Source organism: Amblyomma maculatum, chromosome 2 (genome assembly GCF_055883805.1).
Source record: "Amblyomma maculatum isolate TAMU_Amacu chromosome 2, ASM5588380v1, whole genome shotgun sequence".
Taxonomy (NCBI): Eukaryota; Metazoa; Arthropoda; class Arachnida; order Ixodida; family Ixodidae; genus Amblyomma; species Amblyomma maculatum.
In genome coordinates, this window is record NC_139345.1 from 65,431,905 (window position 1) to 65,454,508 (window position 22,604).

The window sequence follows — 22,604 nt, forward strand, 5'->3', positions numbered from 1 at the left end:
TAAGCGGAAAACATCGCAGCAACGCTGGCAATGCACTCTGGTGCACTAGTCTGTTGCCCATTTCCTGATTCGCATCGTTTTTTTTTTTTTTTTTTTTTTCATTTCAGCATACACAAATCCATTTGAAAAGGTTACCGGTTTTTTTCTTACAAAGCCCGCTCACTGAGCAGGGCGGCACATCTGTGGTGGTATTTTGCTTTGTGTCTGGGTCCAAGCAGGCAGGTATGCATTAAACTGCTACACTGCACGTGTCTCATGCGTTTCCTCTCGTGCTGCTTTATGGACTTCAGTAAATTTTTCTTTTCCTGCCGTCAGATGAAGTTAAATTCGACACGTCACCGGACTGCCTCAGCACGCTTCCAAACCGGCATGCAATGGTTCCATCGACTTCCGCACATGGGAGGACATGAACCGTGAGAGTAAAGGCGAAATATGCTTCAGGGATATTTGCCAACACCTTCATCGCGTTCAATGTCCGTAGTCCCACAGCAATATTGAAAACAAAGAATAAACTTTGAGCAGCATCTTCTAATGTTAGGCTTCCATATCCCACACGCTCGTAGTACATTCAGCACCGATGTGAAAGAAATTAGACATTTATGTTGATGCATTGTTTATTGTTGCGCTCCAGACTTAAAACGCAAAAATCACAAGTACGAGATAACTAAAGTGTAAATAATCGAGAAACATGTGGAACAAAGAGTTTACGTTTCTGGACTGAGCAACAGCGTAATGTGTCGGTATCTGATGCATTGCCGACAATTTATACTCTCCTTTGGAGCGGAACAGCAGCTGGAATGTGCTGCTTGGACGCAATGCAAATAATTATGCCAGCAATTTTAAACCTTTTGAAGATTTTAACTTATTTCGTTTAAGACCGTTAACACCACTGCGTTCATATGAGTCTCGCGTTATTGCGACCGCTAGCATCTCATACATTGCACAGATGGCGCCACGTACTCGAGCGGACTTTGGAATAACAATAACTCAGGCAAGATGTCTGCAACACTGGTAAAAATCTGGCCTAGCGCTGGTCCATCAAAGTTGAGGGGGTATAGGGACTCTGTGAGTGTATGCAGTTCTTTTTTTTGTGTAACCTTTTGGCAGGTCACAACAGCGTGACCGCCCGTTCCAAATTGTTGCGAACACGCACATCATCATAAGCATCAGCATCGTCATCATCCACGTTGTTTCCATCTCGCACTGCGCAGCAAAAATCTTTATCATCGTGCCTAGGTACCAAAGCACTATGCTCATGTAGAACTGCAATCCACTATCGAGCTGCGGATTGACCATTTCCGTTTTCTTGAAGTTCCATCTGCGCCGCCCCTTGATTTAACATAGGTAAATAAGCCATACATATATGCCATCTCGTTAGAGACAGAGACCGCAGTCGTGCCAGATAGGACAGGCTGCCTAGACAATCAAACAAAGAGGAGCCAGAGTAGCGCATTGCCGAGAAGCTTTCCAATGAGGAAGTGAGCAAAGATCGAAGCGACTGCAGCGACTGCGGCTGCGACTAGTGGCCAAAGCTGGGGAAACATGGTTCAAAGGTAGCTGAACATCTACAATTTTATATTGGCCGTCGGTATGGAACTGATGAGGAAGCCGAGCTTATTGGCTTATTCTCAGCTATCAAGTGAAAACGCAAGTCCCAGAGAGCTTTTAATTACAGCGTTTATAATTTAGCCCTTAAGGGCATAACAATATGCCGTTCTGCGTCAGTAAACGGGATGCAGTGTTATCTGATTGAAACACCCTGGCAAGCTATGAAATATACCCTAAATGCGAGAAAATTTATCAGGCCTCGCTTTATTTAAGTTCATACCCCGCCAGACCTATAAATAGCTCTTGCCATGCACGTTTCAAGAAGTCAAGTTTATTCCCTTTTCCTACAGTTATCCAGATAGCGTCAAGGAATCAAATTCTCTCCTGTGTTCTAAACCAAAGGAAACGCTTTTCACAACGTGAGAAAAGTATGAAAATCAGCATAACTGAAACATATAAATATGCAGTCCACTTTCTCACATAGCAACTGGCAGCCAAATATTTCTCGAAAAGCTTTTACAAGTTGATTCGATAGTGTTGCGTACGGAAATTATGCTCTGTTTCTAAGTAATAAGCTTAGTTACTGGGGCTCTGAAAAGTTGTAGCATTGCTTAGTAATGTCAGCGGTCTTATTTTCAGCTAAGTTTTCGTGTAGTGTAATGTATGGTTGCTGTCCTCTCTAAAACATTTACTTATTGTATTTATTTATTAATTTTATATACATACTGCAGCCCCTTCCCGGGGTATTGCATATGATGCAGTATAGCCTATGCCTCCAATCGTTGGCAAATGAAAGGGCTCCGGTTTGATCCCCCCCTCCACCACTTTTTTTTTTATTTTTATTTTTTTTGTAAGAAGGCACTAGGCAACGGTGGCTGAAGGACGTAACAAAAAACTCAGATAACCTGCAAATTTCAGATAAAAAGTTTTCTAGTTTTCTTTTTAATCAAAAACGAATGGCCACAGAGACATGCTGGAAACATGTATGTCTGAAGTTCTTATTAGTTGGCAGATTGAAAACAGAAAATGCGATTTTGCAGTTGTTGATCACGATATTCAGAACAAAATTTTCTTTGCGGCGCTTGGCTATCGTTTTAGAACGTCGCGTCAAATCATTTTGAGTCAAATTTTTGTGTGAGAGTACCGCTAAGTGTAGTAATTAAAAATACTGGTAAGAGAGAGAACTAAACGATGAGAAAGCTACAGAAAAAAATCGCTGCTTCGTTCCTTTTATTTTTCGCCCTTTACTTTTTTGTGTATTCGTTGATCAGTTAGCAAAATTAATTTGTTTATTATGGTGCTCTGGTTCTATTGCTATGAAAGCAGCTCATGCAAGCACTTTTGCAATGGTGGAGACGCGTATAAATACAGCTGCGTTGCCGTATGCTTCCTTGCCTGTGATTTAAGAACCGCGTTTGAAAACCTCCGCACACACCTACCTGTACATGAGGGTTAATGGTTTATGCTAGAAGGTTTTTGTGACCAATGCGGTGCCTTTCTTTTGCTGACGTAGGGACCCGACCTCTACCATCTGGTATAAATAGATGCGGGGCGCGCCAGAACAGCTGACGTGTTTGCCTCAGAGCTGATAGCATTCTGTTCGGTTTATCGCACTTCAGAAAAGTTGCTGCCATTTTGCTACTACGCCGTACGATCATGAAGTTCCTTCTCATGACTGCTGTTGTAGTTGTTCTGACGGCTGAGCAGACTTCGGGAATGGACTTGAAAGACAGATTCAAGCGAGGTGAGAGGACTAGACTGATTTTCAACGCGATAACGTGAAATGGAGCGTTGCGCCTGAAATCCGGCGTTGGCATATTGAGAAAAAATGACGAGCATGGCGCTGGAAGGCGGTAGCTGGCAGGCGATGTGTCCGAGCATAAATTTTTTAGTCGTTTGTGTGACTCACAAGACCACGTGATATCAAAAAGTTGGGAGGAGCTGCCAACTCGGGTTGCTGATTTGAAGTGGGAAGGTGGAGTCAACCTTCCAGTGCTCCTGGGTGCCAAGTCAGTCACAATACTAATATGCCACGTAGGCACGTTCATACGGCTTGGTTGAAGTGAGACTGTTTACCTCTAATAGTAGCCTACACTTTCACGTCACGCCCGTAAAGACGGAGTTTAAGTATTCCTTATAATTTATGTTTTTATTAACTATGTCTGAAAAGAGTTAGCTTCTTGGTTTATGACCTTTATTCTACCCGGTAAATCATTTAAGACAATACAGATGACAGGCACATTTTTTTATATAGGCTGCGCATAACGTGGCTTCCGAAAGTATCACTTCAAACCCTGGGCAGCCGTGCCTGAGCCTAGTATACGTTTTAATGTGGACGTTTTGTGCCGCTCCGTGATGCATCCTCTGGTACTATAGGTATACGGCAACCCAAAATGAAAGCTAGGAACGCAGTGAAAAAGGCAGAAGGGGAGTTAACTTCTAGCAATACTTTATTCAGTAGAATACAGGCGTGTTTTGCACGCCTGTTTGTGGGTCGAATAATGTTTATTGAAAGATTACGGCAACTGCATCTTGGTTTCAGAATTGTTTTGTAGCGCTTTAAGAACATAGGCTTTAGTCTGTTCAAATCGTTCTCTAACTTCTCCTATATTTACAACGACTGTCTCTAAAGGGGGAAGCGCCAATGTGTAATGCTGGCTTTACTCTCTTTTCTTTTTCCGCGCCATTAAGGCTCACACTCGTTCGAAAACTGCTCACACATGTACCTGAGCGAGGGTGACCTTTCATGCTAGAAACTGTTTGTAACCAATAAGCCCTCTCTTCGCTGCTGACGCAGTAGTGCGACCAGCTCCAGTTTAAGAGGCATTGCGCACGCCAGACCTTTCCACATGTTCGCTACACAGCTCAGTTGTTTTCTACATTCAACAAAAGCTACTTTCGCATTGCTTCCACTTCGGGCTACCATGAAGTCTCTGTTCCTGTGCGTGGTGTTAATCATTATTACGGCTGAACAGTCGGTCGGAATGGTCATGAAAGAGAGGTCAAAACGAGGTGAGACAGACCGTTTGTGTTTTAGTACAATGATGAAAATACGTTAGCTGCGTGGATGTACAGTCAATCGCTGCGAGAATACAATCTATACGCTAGCAGGGGAGTGATGTCGGCTTCGCCTGCAAGAAGGGTTCCTAGATATTTTATTTTATGAGCTATCGCGTGATGCAGCCGAGCTTAACCAGAAGCTATCACGAAACTTCGAGCGAAAGAAATTCAAGTGCAATGCTCAAAAACATACTACTGCCTCAGTTCTTTGAATGGGGAACTGAGCCACCCACTTTACCTCATAATTACCTTTTCATTGCTCGGGTCTTGAGCCGCTAGAGAACGGTGAGCTCGCTTCTAGTGCTCGGGACGAAGATATCGGCCCTGTAGTGGACTCATGCGTAGGCTCATTTCGTGTATCAGGCTGTCGGCTTTGGTTTTCTTCAGTACATTCCTCTGCTGAAATGGTTATGCATAACATGAAAACTTAGAGAAGTTTGTTGATGAGTAGCTTTACAAAGTTTATGTGCGTTGTTTTCTTTCTTTCTTTCTTTCTTTCTTTCTTTCTTTCTTTCTTTCTTTCTTTCTTTCTTTCTTTCTTTCTTTCTTTCTTTCTTTCTTTCTTTCTTTCTTTCTTTCTTTCTTTCTTTCTTTCTTTCTTTCTTTCTTTCAAGGATAATTTTCATATTCAGCTGTATACGTGGACTATGTATGGTACTTTTTCTTTTCCCTTTTAGCGACCATTGAAAAAGGGACTTCACCGAATTGCCCGAGAATGATTCCCAAGCCAGGCATGGTGTGTCCGTTATACATAATCAATCAAACGTGTGCAGATTTACAGTGCTGGAAGCAGGAGAAGATCTGCTGCACGGACAGTTGCGGTCACCTCAGATGTGTCCAGTGCCCTTCGGAGTGACATCAAAGAATGTGTGGAATGGAATAAATAAACATGGATATCTGAGTTCGCATGTGAGTCTAATCGACAATAGTTGGATCTCCTTGGAGCCAGGAGAGAAAATAGTGAGTAATAGGTGGCGGTGACATCCACAGTTGCATACAGAATCTTGATCACCAGAATTTGTATTTTTTTTTAGTGTCCGCACAAAAGAGAGAAAAAAATGCGAGGCTTTAGCGAGTATTAAATATGTTCAAACAGAATCTTTGTCTGCTTATAGCTAGTCTCAAATGCTATGCAGGAACGCTGCCCGTAAAGTTTTTCGTGGCAATAGTGGCCACCATTCTACAAGTTGTAATAACATGACCTTAAAATATTTTTAAACAAATTAGTGCTTCATAAAGATGTCGAGAAAATGAGCGTGGCATATATATGCTGCTACGGTAATTAGCAAGACTGTGAGAGTTTGCGCTTTGAAGTAAAATCATCGCTCTTGCTCCAGGCTTAGCGTGGCGACTTCGCGACTGAGAGCGGCATTTTTCTGCTAGCAACATTTCAGTGCCTGTAACACCAGTCAGAAATGACCAGTCAAGCCTTCTTGCTCCCGACCCACTGCCCTGTCACGTTTGCTAGCTTTTCGGCCTGCATTATGGCTAAAGGCTGGTCACGTGAATTCGCTCCGAACGGAACTACGGCGCTGAGACACCGCCTGATTGACATATAGTGATGCTGTCGCTTGTATATCCCGCACGAGAACATCATCCACCCTCCTCGAATTTGAAAAAAAAAGAAAAGAAAGATAATCAGGGAGACAAGCTTCGTCCTAAGGTTATTAGCCACTGGAGCCTGTGATAGCCTCTAATTACACATACACTTATCGAAATACCATCGTCAGCTATCACTTTGCATAGTAGACCACTGTTCCTAAGGTGTACAAGCGTTCCTGACATTGCTTAGTTGTTTCCGGTTCGCAAACCGAAGATCATTGGCTCGACTCTCGCCTGGAACCTAAAATTTCTGTGTATTTCTTGAGAGAATAAATTTCTTCCACGTGTGCAGTCATTTGAGATATAGGGCGACTTTTATTTCGCATGGATATGCTTTACTCACTTTATCTGATAACATGATCTGTGTTCAAGGCATAGCCCCTGGCGATAAAATCTGCGGAACAAACGCTGACAAATATTTTAGCCATGATATTTTGAGACATAACATGGGAACTGCAATAGACAATCACGACAAGGCAGCATTAGATTATTTGGGAGCTTTCAGATGGCGCTACCTTCGGTGAACTTTGCCAGTGAAACTAACGTTATATAACGAGAGTCATCGCCTAGTCCCTAAACATAGGTCAGCCCTGCTCCCTCCCCCCTCTCCCCTCTCAGCAAAAGATCTGTTATGCCAAAACCACGGAGTCGTCGCCCACCACCAAAAATATATAGCGTGGTCCTCGTACATTGCAAAACATAGCCTCTCGAACTTTCGAACCGCGATACTAAAACGTAAGAGGGGACTTTGCTCGTGCATCTTCCCCACATTTTGCGGCCCCAAAGTCAAAGGACAACCGTGGAGAAGGAATGCAATCGAGATAACAAATATGTGATTTTTTTTTTACCACGCGTAAGGAACTCTGTACGCAGCAAGGTATAGCTGGTCGTTATCTGTACTGTGATACGCAGCGCGGCTGCAGACGTCGTAGTTCTATTTCCAAGCGACACCCGCAAAATGGCGCCGGAGCTAGCGTCAGTTGAGTGCAACAGGTGGCGCGTTAATTTGCGAGTGCTTTGATGCCTCCTCACGCTGGTCTCGAGGCACTATGCGAGGAGTCTATTCAAACTGAAGTTTTGCAGTTTATAGTCTCACTGTCTCTGCCGCTGCCAGTGACATGTTGCTGCCTTTTTATATGCGACGAGGAACAGCTCTTCTGGCGCTGCCCTCTCGTGACGTAAGCAGTGGATTTCGCGGACAGCGAAACATTGTTGTATGAGCCTTGTGAGTGAGATGACATCCTGTGAATAAAATAAAGTGCATCTCTTGTCAAGTCACGCTAAATGCAAACAAAATGTGTGTACTTTCTAACATCTTGATCTTTTTTGGTCTCAGAGACATGTTCCATTCCAATTTTTCTATGATTTCCATTTGACAGGAGAGTGAGCGATGACTGAGAAAATTACGGTAGTCATATCTAAAGGGAGCTTAGACGGATGAATAAATGGAACAGCTCTCGAAACAGTCCAGCTTGTGATGCTCAAGACAAGTGGATATGACTCATTCTGATTCGCCCATAGCAGTGCCTGAATAAGTTTTGATTTGATATAGGATTGGAGTGCAGGTTTTCTAGGCGTTATGGGGCCCTTTAGTTGCAACATTTTTTTCCAAAAGAAAGATACTTAAATGTATTGCCATTTAAGAAAAGTTCTGTTAATTTCGGTTTCTGGATTCGGCTCATTTGAAAAAGTACTTTCACTTTCTGCCATCTGGGGCAAGGCAGGACTCAGGCTACGCTCTAGGCGGGGCTAACCGCACGTGGTAAAATATTCGTGCAAGGTTGCTTGATGTGTAAAATTTTGGTACGCATTTAATGAACCTAATTTGTCCATATTACGCCCATGTCAGCTTCATTACAGTATAGTAATTGTCCCGTGGTAGAAATGATCTCTATAAAGCTGTCACATTTCCCATTAGCATGCTAACTTCGCCATTAGCATGCTAACTTCACCATTAGCATGCTAAATGTGTTTACGTACTGGTACCAGTTCGTCGGATCTGTTATAATTCTATCAACATGTTACCCAGTAAGTGGCAGAGGTGCACAGCTGCCATCTACTATGAGGCACCGAACACATTTTATACCAATGGAACGCTACAATCAAATCTCTTTATTTTCCTTATACCGTCCCCCTACTCTTGTAGTGCGTGGTTTCAATTAGTCTCAGCAGATGGGAAACGATACTGACGAAAAATAAAAGTTTTCCCCCTTCCGCCTTCTCTGTCGTGTACCGTTCGTATTGCCGGAATAGCTGTCATGGGGCTGCAGTGCAACTTCTCTTTAATGCCCATGTTTTTGTCCCGGTTTTACAGGTGGTTCAGCACGTGTTGAACTCGCGGCGGAAAGAAGCAGCGTCCTAGCACAACGGCTTTCTGGTTTATTTTTCACTAAATGTCGTTTGAAGCCAATCCACTGTTTTGGTTCTCTTGACGTCACAGTGCGAACGCTTTCAACATAACGGGACTCAGCAACCGGAAGAATGCACAGATATTTCACACACTGTGCTGCGAGAGTGGTTTCTCACCCTGGTTCGCGAAGCAACCTCCAGCCCAGCGCCGCTGCCATGTCTGTTTTCCTGTTTGTGTTTCTAGTTTGCCTAATGGCACTCCATTCACAAGGAGTGAACGCAAAACACAGATCGAAGCGGGGTAAGACGACAAGGCTACTTTTGGATATAGCTTTAGAAAATATCTCCTGTGTTGCATATTTTGGAGAGTTATTGCGTAGAAATAAAGACATTCAAGGAGAAGCCCAGACAGCACATCTGAGCTCTATTTCAGACTAGAACTCTTAAAATCATGGCTTGCTGGCCTGGAATATTGAAAGCTATTTCTATCAGCGTTCGAGTTGTTCAGGTGATCTCTGTTAATGTTCCTTGAAATAGCAGCTCATGACAGAATCCACTGCACCTTTTAGCGGTCGCATAAGCTAAGTTAAGACTATTACTCACTCATGCCAATGCCCTTTGTGCACATATCCATACAGGTTTTTAATGAAAGAAGGCAGCAGGTGTCTTCCAGACTGAATGGCGCATCGCGTCTTTAGTGCCGGTTTGAAGTGCTGCGTGTCAAAACGCGATAGTGTGAATATTATCTCGCAAAAAGAAACCGAGAAGCACTTTCAGGCACCAGCTAATAAAAGAGAATAGTTCATGTTTGTACAACACAGCGTCAAAATATTTTATTCTACCATTTTATGATGTCCTTCAGCAGAATTGAATATACTGTATCAATTAGTCTCCTTATTTCCGATATATATATTTTTGCTTGTCTTGCAACAAGTAGGCCACAAAAAATAGTGAACTCTCTTTCAGTGTCAAAACCGAATGAAACCATTCTTATCCCTCCGTGTGCAGTATCGCTTCCCCGCGGTCTCACCTGTGCAGATGAGGTTGCGCTAAGGAGGACCCGGGTCGGTGTTGCCCTCACACCAGCTGTTACTAGGACGTGGTCTCACTTCCGACGCTTATATCCCCGCCCAGGGTGCCCGATCTGTAAAAACGAAAATGTTGAAGCCAAAATTCACCATTTGTTGTGGGACTGCCCAGCACTGAAACCAACACGAATCTGGTACCCGACGATAGCAAGCCTTTCAGCAACCAATTCTGCCTCATATATCGCTTGGACGCAAGGACCTCATCATCGCTCACTCCTGGACTTCATAAAATCAGCCAACCTTTTTCTATTCATTTAATTATTTATTCATCCTTCATCTCATGCCCTACTGATGCCCTGAGGCAATAAATATTAAAAAAAAGAAAAGAAATGATTCTCAGAGAAAATCTTCACCTTTATTAATTCCAAAAGAAAAGCAAAAATGAAAACTGCCTCGAAAACATTGTCTTATGTACAACAAAAGCCAATAAAATAACCTTGAAGGCCACCTAATGCTTCGTGGTCATTGATCGCAATAACCGTCGCATGCCATATACAGCCTGCCTACCATTGATTTCTTTACACGTTCGCGCTGCCGTAGAAAGCGTTCAATGAAAATTTACTGCTTCCAGGAATACATCCACCCTTGAAAACTCAACGGCAATGGTGATATGCTCCTTAGAAAGTATTCAGAGGTCCAATTCCTTATGCTTGTGGAGGCATTTTCATGGAGACCAATCACTAAAATGCTTATGTCAAGGGTTAACGAATATTCTGCCACTAGTGTCGATACTTAAAGAAACTTCAGTTTCAATACGCACGTCGAATATTTATGAGAAGAAGCACAACTTAGCACAAGTTGGTTGGTGCACAGTATCCATGGCGAACCGCAGAAAGTGTAGGAAATCGTAGTATTCCAAAATATTGTATTGCTGGGCCAGTTGGATCATGTTCACAAGGAAAAAAAAAAACCAGCGAAACATGGACGCAGGACAAGAGTAAAGACAAATACACACACAGTTGCCGGCGACTGTATGTGTGTTTGCGTTTCCTCTTGTCCTGCGTCTTTTTTTTGTTTTGTTTTTTCCTAGTAGACATAGTAGTATATCTTGCAAGGCAATGTGGCGCATGAGCCCCGCTCATTTCCTGATTTACCGCCCTTGATTTGTCGCTTCTTTTACAAGTGTACAAGTTTCACGAGTATGTCGGCTTTTGCTTCGAAATACCGCTCACTGAGCAGAGCTGCGAATGTGATGGGATAAGCTGCTCTATGGCCAAACGGAAGCTGGCAGTCATGCGTATACATCTGATACGCCGCACGTGCCTCGTATCTTTGCCAATGCGCGACTTATTGTTTTCTTGTTAATTTGTTTTTCTTGCCGTTAGATGGAGTTGAAAGCGACACGTCGCCGTACTGCCCGCCGCCTGTTTTCAAGCCAGCATGCACTAATTCCATCGACTTGCGTAAATGTTCAGACCTGAACTGTGAGAGCAAAGGCGAAATCTGCTGCAGGGACATCTGTCAACACCTTCAGTGCATTCCGAGTATGTAGAATTCAGTGCTTCAGCATCAATTCCATATGAACGACGTTGGAATACTAGGGATAAAGGCTCAGCTTTGAGTAGCTTCTTTTATATATGTTTTACTTTCGTATTACACACATTGGTGGTTTCGACACCCGTGCGGATATGGCACTTTGTTGTTTTTCTATTTGCATCATTAGGATAATCACCACGCAGTTTGAAGTTACCACTAAGTTCGCTTCACTCTCAAGAGCGGATAATAGATGAACTGGAAGAGCAATTTATCGAACATAGGGTATCGCGCGAGGCTTCAAAACGGCTTGAAAAGTGTGCGTTTTACGTGAGTGGAGCTTCTCATATGGTCTCAATTTACGGGAACTTAGAAGAAGCCATTTAAAATTAGGCGGTATTAAATTACCAAAGTATCTAGCATACAAGAAGCTGCTGTGTAGTGTGTGCACTGGCTGTACTTATTTGTACCTCCTTTTGTCCTTGCAGACATGACAGGGACAGGCACATCTCCTGACTGTCCGAAGGCAACACTCAAGCCACACACCGCATGCCCTCTGTATATGACAACGCAAACATGTGCGGATTTGAACTGTGAAAGCCAGGGAAAGATCTGTTGTAAGGACAGCTGCGGCCACATTGAATGTATTGCTCATGCTTAAGGGGTTTGAGAAAGAACAAAGACAAAAAGGTTCAGGGCATCCTTTTCCTGCAGAATCAACAATAAAGTTCTTTATTTCAAAACAACACAATAAATATTGGAGCCTTTTTTTGTTTTTTTTTTCTTGTTTTACAGGTGAAAGAAAAACGCAGTTGTGCCGCAAGTGTTGCTCTTACAGGTTCTAACATCTGGTCATGCAGATAGCCGCTGTAGTAGACCAGGGCACGGACAGATGGAGAGGAAAAAGTTGTGAGTGCTTGCGCCGTGTTAGAGCTGCTACCTCGGTGGGCCTGACATACTTTCAATAGTGTGTTTACTAGCGTGTAAACCCGGCTTGACAGCTGATTCGGAAAAGGTAAATTACAGTTGCAACAAGAGTTGTAACTGGGCAATTTGCTTTAGTTAAATGTTGAAATGGTAGAGCGAAAGACAGAAGAAAAAGAAAAAAGAACTCGGGTTTGTCCTGTCCTGCTGTGCAAAATGGTAAAGAATATGCTGCTTGACTCCGTGTACGTAGAAAGGTTAGCACGCAACATCAGGAAACATGGCAACGTCAGATGTGCATAGATTAATTCCAAAATTAACGTTACCCGAGTACATGTCGTTAGTATCGAAACCATGTGCACACTTAAATCTTCGGTATTGGCCAGCTTTTCCGATTGTGTGAAGCAGCATGGATTAATTCTTGATGGTAAAATCATTTATGCAGTGCGGTGAACGACCCTGTGATTTCTACCACTGTCCAGTGCGTCACGAGCGTAACCCGTTAACTCACAAGCTCAACAACTCTTCCGGTCACACATATATTGAACTGGGGACAACTTGAACATCATGCGTTATCCTACCTTCTATGGCAAATTGGTGGACACTGTAGCCGGAAATTTTGGAGGACGCTTTAGTACGGCGTTAATAGTAAAAAATGGCAGCGCCTAAGAGTTTCGTTCTCCTACCGAATACTCAGTACTCACACAACAACTTGCTTGTAATCGTTCGAACATAATTCCTTCACCACAAAAGATGCCGATAGACACAGACATAAGGAAAATGCGTCTATTACTGTTATGACTTCCGAAAAGCGAACCTAAAAATTACACTGTTAAATAAGTAGGCGGCAAAAATTTGGATTGCGGAGGGAAAAATAACCACCAAAGTATTGCCACCAAAGTATGAGTATAAACGGCGAATGAAAATAGATAGGTAGACAATAAGAAGGAAAAATAGAATAGGTGTAACTTGAATTCAGGACTAAAGATGGTTGAAAGTGGAAAACAAACTTCGGGATATTTACTTTGGCCGTATCCATAAACAAAGGATACATATTATGTGGGTAAGCGTTTTCTGTGTTCCAGGAATAAAAATTATGAATGGCATATCATACAGTTTATCTGCTGTGCATGTTCAGGCAAAAATACATCAAGGGAAAGAGGAACCTCGGAAGACAGGCAGAAACAGGGTTGCTGAATGGCAATTTCTAGTAGTCGCCGTTCTTGTGAAGGGAAGCGCTGATGTTAGAGAAGAAAGTGAGCAATGTTTTGAGCCACATCTCAATATGGGCACAATGAGGAAGTTGTCAGACAAGACCTACATGAAAGTGAAAATTTAGCTGCTGCAATAGACAAGGAAGCACCATTAGGGATACCTCGAGCTTGGTCGGATATTTAGGGGAATCACTCAAGGTCGAGTAGATTTGTAATAAGGGAGTAATTACTCATTGACATCCACCCAAGCGTAGCCATACGGCTACAACGTACCGCTACCCACACCAGGACGAATTTTTCTTTAACTACCAAGTTTGTGAGAAAGCTGTCTAGCTTTGTTTTGTAGCCGTATGGCTGCGCTTGGATGGATGTCAGTGAGTAGTTACTTTCTTATTGGAAATCTACTCCACCTTGGAGGACTCCTCTAAATATCCGACTTACACCATTCCCTCTTCGAGTTATTGATCAATTCGCTCTCGCCCTGCCATCTGTTTTGCTGGCCGTCCTGGTTAGCTCACTTAGTAGTGCGACTACCCCGAAAAGGCGACGGTCCCGGGTTTCATCCTTGAAACAGGACGAATTTTTCTTTAACTACGAAGTTTTTAAGAAAGCTGTACAGTTTTTCTTTGGAGCCGTATGGCTGCACTTGTGTTGATGTCAATGAGCAGTCAGTAACTTATTACTATATTTCAAGACTCCGGTCTCCATTGCTTTATCGAGATTGTGAAGTTTGTCGATAATAATCCTGAGTGGTTGCCAAAGGTAGAACCTTTGATGGATTTAAAGGAATTTTAGAACGACGAAGCCAGCCCCTGGCAGGCTTAGTATATCAATGTCTTCCGTGTGTTCGTGTTGTCAGGCAGTAAAAAAAAAAAAAAAAAAAATCCTCTATGAATTAGAATGGGAGGCACCTGGAGTATATTTAGACAAAATTACTAGGGTAAAGTGTGACCTACAAAAACAGGATGCTGGAAGATACAGGGGCGCCCGAGTTCGATCTCGTACAGATCGTGCTTCGCAATCTGAAACCCCTACGCGACAAGTTCTACTTGATGAACACCGTAATGCTACTGCCAAATTGATACCGGGAATGATGTCCAATGGCACCCTAGTAACGAAAACGTGTGACACCATCCCTGTGTTTATGAGCTATTACACGACACTTTTCAGTGACGCTTCTGCTACTTCTAATTCGGATCTACTAGCTAACTTTAAAGCTCTTATAACGCCTTTATCAGATGAAGACTGTGCTTTTATCAATGGTCCTTTCACGTTGGAAGAAATAGAACACGCAATTGATCAATTACCCCTCTCTAAAACACCTGGCCCTGATGGCATATCGTGCGGGTTTTACAAAACTTTCAAACCTTTGCTGAGTCCTGCCTTGCTGCTAATCTTCGCTTTAAGTTTTGATGTGGGGGGTCCTTCCGCAGTCATTTACTAGGAATCACACAGTCTTAATTCCAAAAAGTACGGATAAAGAAAATTGCTCTCAGTAGATGGCTGCAGGCCAATCACGTTGGCAAATGTGGACTACAAAAATTTTTGCGAAAGTACTATCAAATCGTTTGCAATATGCCATGACGGTTCTCAATGGCCCTCATCAGACGTGTGGCTTGAGGGGACGCTCCATACAAAATAACATTCATATTGCACGTGCAATTCTCGAATCTTGCTCTGGCTCGTATGAGGAGCTTGCTTTACTCCAGATTGACCTTGCGAAGGCATTTGATCGTGTCCGGCATTCGTTTCTATTTTCTCTTCTCGAGCGTGCAAATGTTGGATCAACTGTACTGAAAGGGGTGCAACTTTGTTACGACAACTGTTCCACTCGCTTGATTGTTAATGGTCACCTCTCAGAGCCTGTGCCAATTCGATCATCCGTGAAGCAGGGCTGTTCTATGTCACCACTCCTCTTTGCCCTCTACCTAGAGCCACTTTGTTTGAGTGTACTGCAAAACCACAGTATCCGTGGTTATGTTGCCTTCAGTAATGAAGTCAAAGTGCTTGCGTGCGCCGACGATTTGGCATTTTTCTGTACAGACAAACCCAGCATCGACAAAATTATAACCCCCATTGAGCAGTTTCGCATTGTATATGGCGCTCAAATGAATAAGTCTAAAAGTCCGGGTCTGTGGTTCGGTTCATGGGAAGCGATGACGACTCATTATGCTGGAATTGAATGGTCTCGTGTTCCCCCTAAATACCTTGGAGTTCCCCTTCATGCATTCAAGTTTAGTGGGCGTTACTGGAAAGAGCGGGTCACGGCACTCAAAAGCTATGCTCAGACTTTTGTTCTGCACCGCCTATCAATTTTTGGCCGAGCACAGGCATGTAACATGTTTCTGGCTACAAAACTTTATTATGTTTTACAGGTGCTCCATTGCGCGAGGAATTACATCCACAGTTTTCACCGAACGTTTGCGACGTTCATATCGTCGTCCAGTTTTGAGCCTATGCGGCGCGATAACTTGTTCAGGCCTGTTTCTGCTGGCGAACCAGGTTTGACACATCTCTATGTCAGACAGTTAGTTGCTCGTTTCCTCTTTTTCCATAATAGCTCCCATCCAATTACCAGAGCATCCCTACAAACTAACTTAGTGAACCTTCTTCCAAACTTAGTGGTCTCTTCAAGTTTTACCGATCGGCCCTTAGTATTTGTTTTTATGAAAGAAGTTCGCGATTCAGTACGTTTTCTGGAAATTCGTTTCTCTTACGAGTACTTACTCTCTGTTTCACGGAAATATTTATACCAAGATTTGATATCTATGTTGTTCCCGCCTCCCTTATATCGTTCACGCTATTTTAACTATATGGGGCATGATGTGTTAAAAAGGGTGCGCAAAATGCCGATCTCGCCTTCTACTAAAACGTTTTTCTTTTAACTTCATGCCGAGGTTTTGCCTGTTAAAGTGTGGCTTCAGAAAAAAATATTTTTGTTTCTTCTGTTAATTGTCGGTAATGTGACACACCTGAAACCATCGAACACTGTTTTATTGCCTGCAAAGATGCAATATTATTTTGGGACGTTCTGCAAAGAACATTGAAGAAAGACTATTCTGAATTCCCACAGTGTGCGTTACTTGATAACCACCGAACATGACCACGAACCCTTTGACATTATTTTCCTCCTTGGACTGCACAGCCTGTGGAAAACGCGTATGTTGGATCGGAATGCTGAACCTCTAGTCCTCGCCGCTACTCATTTCAGCCAGATGGCACACCAGCTTAGAGACACTTACAAAGATAGTGACTATAAACCGGACTGGCTGCCATTGTTGATGTGTTGTCTTTTCTTGCTACCGTTTTAGTGAAGTTGTGCTAAGTCGTATTCTAGTTGTGTGGTGTTGTGTTGTATGTTCCAATTGGACTTTTCGCCTACAGGTTGATTACTCTGTAAATAATGTATATAACTGTATGCTGAATTTAAAAGCATGTAATAAATACCATGCTGAAAAAAAAAGAAAAAAAAAAGCCGGGGTGGCGCAGTGGTTACGGCGCTCAACTACTCTTCCCAAGGACGTTGGATTGAATTCCGGACGCGGGACATTTTGACATCTTTAATTCGATGGAATAAATAGTTTTCTTCTATTTATACGCTTCATTCCGTAGTATTCAATATGATGTAACAATAAGCATATTTTGCTCCACTGACTTTTTTTTTGTTCTTCAAGAAGAAAACGATGCAAGAAAAAGTTTTCTGCTCCCTCTTCCGTGTTTCATTCAACTGATAACGTGCTCAACACTAGTGTGTTTTGGGATTTTAAATTTAATTTCACCTTTGTTTCATTCTGAAAGGACAGTCAGACGCTGCATGCCTCGAAGAATTGTTTAAATTGACAGACAGAAATAAAAACATATAATAACGCGCTATATTCGCACGCAATAAACGTTGCACGTTCTAACGTTAGCCTAGAATGAGCATTTTAATAAGCTTGCGCCGTGAAAGTGACCGTAATACAGAAACCTTTTGGACATTATCGAAATTGTAGACAAGTTCAAATCACTCGGTATTGTATTCGACTCTCGCATGAGGGGGTCTGACCATATAATGTACATTGAAAGCAAGCTCACTAGATCTGTTGGTTTTCTCTCGAGACTGCGCAACGAATTTTCCTCAAAGCATAAGCTCCTTATTTATCACGCTTTAATTCAATCTCACATAAACTACTGTCACCTCGTTTGGGGTACAACATCCAAAACAAATCTAAACATCATACTCGGTCTCCAAAAGAAGGCAATTAGACTGATCGCTGGTGCATGCTACACTGCCCATACAGAAACATTATTTCCGAAATATAGGATTAATCGTGTGCATGCCATGTTTGAGTATCGTCTACTTCACTGCCTTAAATTGTCACCTCAATGCTTAACTGACTTCTTGAAGAATATATCTGGACTTAAGCCTTACGAGAAACCCTTTCACACCAGAAGTAAACAAATATGGGACGTTCCTCGAACGAGGATGTTATACGGTAACCAGAGCCTTCGTTTTACTTTACCATGCATATTAAATCATTATAGCATACACAACCCAAACATCTTTACCGCGTCAATTAAGGACTTTAAGCTATATTTTATCGATTCCGCACTGTCTCTCTGTACTTTCTGTTCCTTGCCTTAAACATTATTACAAGAATAGCCACTTCATTTTCATTACGTTCTGCCATATTTCGTGCATACTGTTACACTATTGAGGATCGTTAATTTACTGTGCTGTTTTTTAACTTGCTGTTTCATTTGTATATATGTGCTCTTTCTGTGCTTCAAAATTTTCATGTTATATATGTATATCTTCGCCTTAACGTCACACGTCCTGTTGTTCTGCCATTACTGGGCCTCGGGCATCTATCAAGCTATCTCTGTAGCTTTTCGCCCGAGGCCCATTTCCTGTATATTACTGGAAATAATTTTTTTTCTTCAATTTTTCAATCTAGAATGACTTTGATGGCTAAAGTTTCGGCGGATATGCCGCTCTACTCCTTAGTACGCGTGCGTAGGTCCGGCACACTGCGATCAATGGACGCACTTTATTGGAGATGAACTATGAAAGCACTTGTCTGGATATTAAACAAAATTTTCGATTGATGTTCAGAAAAAAAAAAAAAAGAAACGCCAGTGGACATTGAACCGTTTTGAACGGAAGCATGACTTCCCGCAAGTTGACATTCGCACAGTAACCGCGGCCAACAACAGTAAGCGCAAGACATCGCAGCATCGCTAGCAATGCACTCTGGCGCACTAGTCTGTTGCCCATTTCCTGATTCGCATCGTTATTTTTTTTTTAATTCCGCATACACATATACATTTGAAAAGGTAGTCAGTTTTGTTACAAAGCCCGCTCCCTTACCAGGACGGCACCTCTGTTATGGTATTTTGCTTTATGTCTGGGTCCAAGCAGGCAGGCATGCATACAGCTGGTACACAGCACGTGCCTCATGTGTTTCCTCTTGTGTTTTTTTATGGGCTTCCGTTAATATTTCTTTTCCTAACTTCAGATGCATTTGAAAGCGACACGCGTCGGACTACCCACAGCACGCTTTCAAACCGGCATGCAATGGTTCCATCGAATTCCACACATGGGAGGACATGAACAGTGAGAGTAAAGACGAAATCTGCTTCAGGGATATTTGCCAGCACCTTCATCGCGTTCAATGTCCGTAGTCCCACAGCAGCATTTTTAATAACAAAATTAGTTTGTTGGAATATGGAAAACAAATATTAAACTTTGAGCATCATCTTCTAGTCTTAGGATTCCATATCCCACAAGCTTGTAGTACTTTCAGCACCGATCTGAAAAAAAAAAGAAATTAGACGTATATGTTGATGGCTTGTTTATTGCTGCGTTCCAGACCTAAAACGCAAAGCTCACAAGGACGAGAAAACGATTGTGTAAATAATCGAAAAAGATCTGGAAGAATGTGTTCGCGTGCCTGGGCTGAGCAACAGTGTAACAGCGTAATAGGACGGTATCTGATGCACTGCCGACAATTTGTGCGCTCCTTTGGAGTGGAGCAACAGTTGCAATTGCAAATAGTTATGCTAGAAATGTAAGCCTTTTGCAGAGTTTATTTCATTTCGTTTAAGAGCATTAGCTCCACTGCGTTCATTTCTGTTTCGCGTTATTCCGACCCCTAGTATCTCATGCGTTCCACAGCTGGCGCCACGTGCTCGTGCAAAGACTGGAATATGCAAGGCACGTTTGTAACACTGGCGGACACTGGCCAAGGGTAGGTCATTCAAAGGTGAGGGAATATAGCGACTCTGCGAGTGTATGCAGTTCTTTTTTTTTTGTGCAACTTTCTGGCAGGTCACAACAACGTCACCGCCCGTTCCAAAGGGTTGCCAACACGCACACCATCATCAGCATCGTCATCATCCACGTTGTTGTATCTCGCACTGCGCAGCAAGCATCTTTATCGTCGAGCCTAGATGCTAAAGCACTATGCTCGTGTAGAACTGCAACCAACTCTTGCGCTGTGTATTGACCTTCTTCGTTTTCAGGAAGTTCCATTTGCGCCGCTCCTTGATTTAACATGGGTAAATACGCCATACATATATGCCATCTCGCTAGAGATCAGAGACCGCAGTCATGCCAGAGAGGAAAGGCTGCCTAGACCATCAAACAAAGAGATGCCAGAGTAGCTCATTGCCGAGAAGCTTGCTAACGTGGAAGTGAGCAAAGATCGAAGCGACCGCAGCGAGTGCGATTGAGACCAGTGTGTAAAGCTCGGGAAACGTGTTTCAAGAGTAGTTTAACACCAACAGTTTTTTATTGGCCGCGGGAACAGAACTGATGAGGAAGGCTAGCTGATTGTCTTGTTCTCAGCTCTCAAGTGAAAACTTAAGTCACAGAAAGCTTTTAATTACAGCAATTTTAATTTAGCCCTAAAGAGCATAACAATACGCCGTTCTCAGTCAGTAAACGAGATGCAGCGTTATCGGGTTGAAGCACCCCAACAAGCCATGAAATATACCCTAATTACGAGAAAATTTATCAGGCCATATATAGAAGTTTTCATACCCCGCCAGACCGATAAATAGCTCTTGCCATATATGTTTGAAGAAGTCAAGTTTATCCCCCTTTTCTACAGTTGTCCAAATAGCTTCAAGAATGAAAAATTCCCTCCCGTGTTCTCCCGTGTGAAAAGAAACTCTTTTCACAACATGGGAAAAGTACGAAAACCACCATAACTAAAACATAAATATGCAGTCGACTTTCTCACATAGCAACTGGCAATCAAATATTTCTCGGAAAGTTTTTACAAGTAGTTCAGATAGTGCGGCCGTACGGAAATTATGCTCTGTTACTAAGTATTGAACTTAGTTACTGGGGCTCTGCTAAGTTGTAGTGTTGCTTGGTTATGTCCGTGGTGTTAGTTTCAGCTAAGTTTCCGTGCAATGAAATGTTTGGTTACTGTCCATTCTAAGATATGAAGTGGTATAGCTGGTGCCTCCAAAAGATCGCACTAAAATAAAGCTCCAGGGCGTGGATCCCTCACTCCACCACATCTTATTTTTGTCTGAAGGCACTCCGGAACGGTGACTGAAGGACGTCACGAACTCCTCAGATAACCCGCAAACTTCAGAAAAAGAGGTTTTTGAGTTATTTTTCTATCAAAGACGAATGGCCACAGAGGCATGCTGGAAACATGTATGTCTGAAGCTCCTAATAGTTGGCAGACTAACAACAGAGAATGCAATTTTGCAGTAGTTCATCACGATATTCAGAACAAAGTTTTCGTTGCAGAGCTTGCCTACCGTTTTAGAACATCGGGTAAATAGAAGAATTTTTGGTCAAATTTGTGTTAGATTACCGATAAGTATAGTAATTAAAAATAATGGTAAGAAAGAGAACTGAACGACGAGAAAGGTACAGAAAAAAAAAAAAAAAACCGCTACTTCGTTCCTTTTATTCTTCGCTTTGTACTTTTTTGTGTATTCGTTGATCAGTTATCGAAACTAATTTGTTTATTATGGTGCTCTGGGTTTATTGCTATGAAAGCAGCTCATGCAAGCACTTTGGCAACGGTGGAGACGCGTATAAATTAGCTGCTTTGCCGTATGCTTCCTCGCCTGTGATTCAAGAACCGCAATTGAATACATCCGCACACACCTACCTGTACATGATGGGTTAATATTTTATGCTAGAAGTTTTTTGTGACCAATGAGGTGCCTTTATATTGCTGACGTAGGGACCCGACCTCTACCATCTGGTATAAATAGGGGCGGGGCGCGCCAGCACAGCTGACGTGTTTGCTTCAGAGCTGATAGCATTCTATTTGGCTTATCCCACTTCAGAAAAGTTGCTGCAACTTTGATACTACGCCGTACGATCATGCAGTTCCTTCTCGTGACTGCTGTTATTGTTGTCCTGACAGCTGAGCAGACTCTGGGAATGGACTTGAAAGACAGATTCAAGCGAGGTGAGAGGACTAGACTGATTTTCAACTCGATAGCATGAAATCGGGCGTTACGCCGGAAATCCGGCGTTGGCATATTGAGAGAAAATTGCGAGCATAGGGCAGGAAGGCGGTAGCTGGCAGGTGATATGTTCGAGCACAAATTTCTAATGGTTTGGTGACTTAACAAGACCGCATGATATAGGTGGTTGATTTGAGGTGGGAAGGTGGAATAAACCTTTCAGTGCTCCTGGGTGCCAAGTCAGTCATGATACGGATATGCCACGTAGGCACGTTCATACGGCTCGGTTGAAGTGCGACTTTTTATGTCTAATAGTAGCCAACGCTATATCGCGTCACGCCCGTAAAAGTGAAGTTTAAGTATCCCTCATAATTTGTTTTTTATTACTATGTGTACAAAGAGATATCCTCTCGATTTTTGACCTTTATTCTCGCCGGTAAACGATTTAAGATATGAGACGTGGTAAGCACGTTTATTATATAGGCTGCGCATAACGTGGCTTGCGAAAGAATCACTTCAAACCCTGGACAGCCGCGCCTGAGCCTAGTTTGCATGTTATAGTGAACGTTTTGAGACGCTCTGTGATGTATCCTCTGGGACTATAGGTATACAGCAACGCAAAGCGTTAACCATGGACGCAGTGAAAATGGCAGGGCGGGAGCTAACTTCTAGCAACACTCTATTCAGTACTGAACAGGTGTGTTTTGCACTCTTTTTTGTGCGTCGAATAATGCGTTATTGAAAGAGTACGGGAAGAGAATCTTGTTTTCAGCGTATCTTGTTTTTAGAATTGCTCTGTCCGCTATATGATGCGTGCTTAACGAGATACATGGTTCAAACCAGCTGTTTCAGTTATAATCAGAAAATAAGCATTTATGCACAAAACGTAGGTGCAGTTAAAAGCTTGCTAGGTTGTAACGGA

At 42.7% G+C, this 22,604-nt stretch overlaps 1 protein-coding gene and 1 pseudogene across 1 annotated transcript in view; both read left to right on the forward strand.

Moving 5' to 3' along the window:
• Positions 1-22,604, forward strand: part of LOC146198853 (synaptogenesis protein syg-2-like) — a 307,237-nt gene that overhangs the window by 54,435 nt on the left and 230,198 nt on the right. The gene's annotated exons all lie outside the window — the stretch shown is intronic.
• Positions 15,160-16,569, forward strand: LOC146198856 (uncharacterized; annotated as a pseudogene).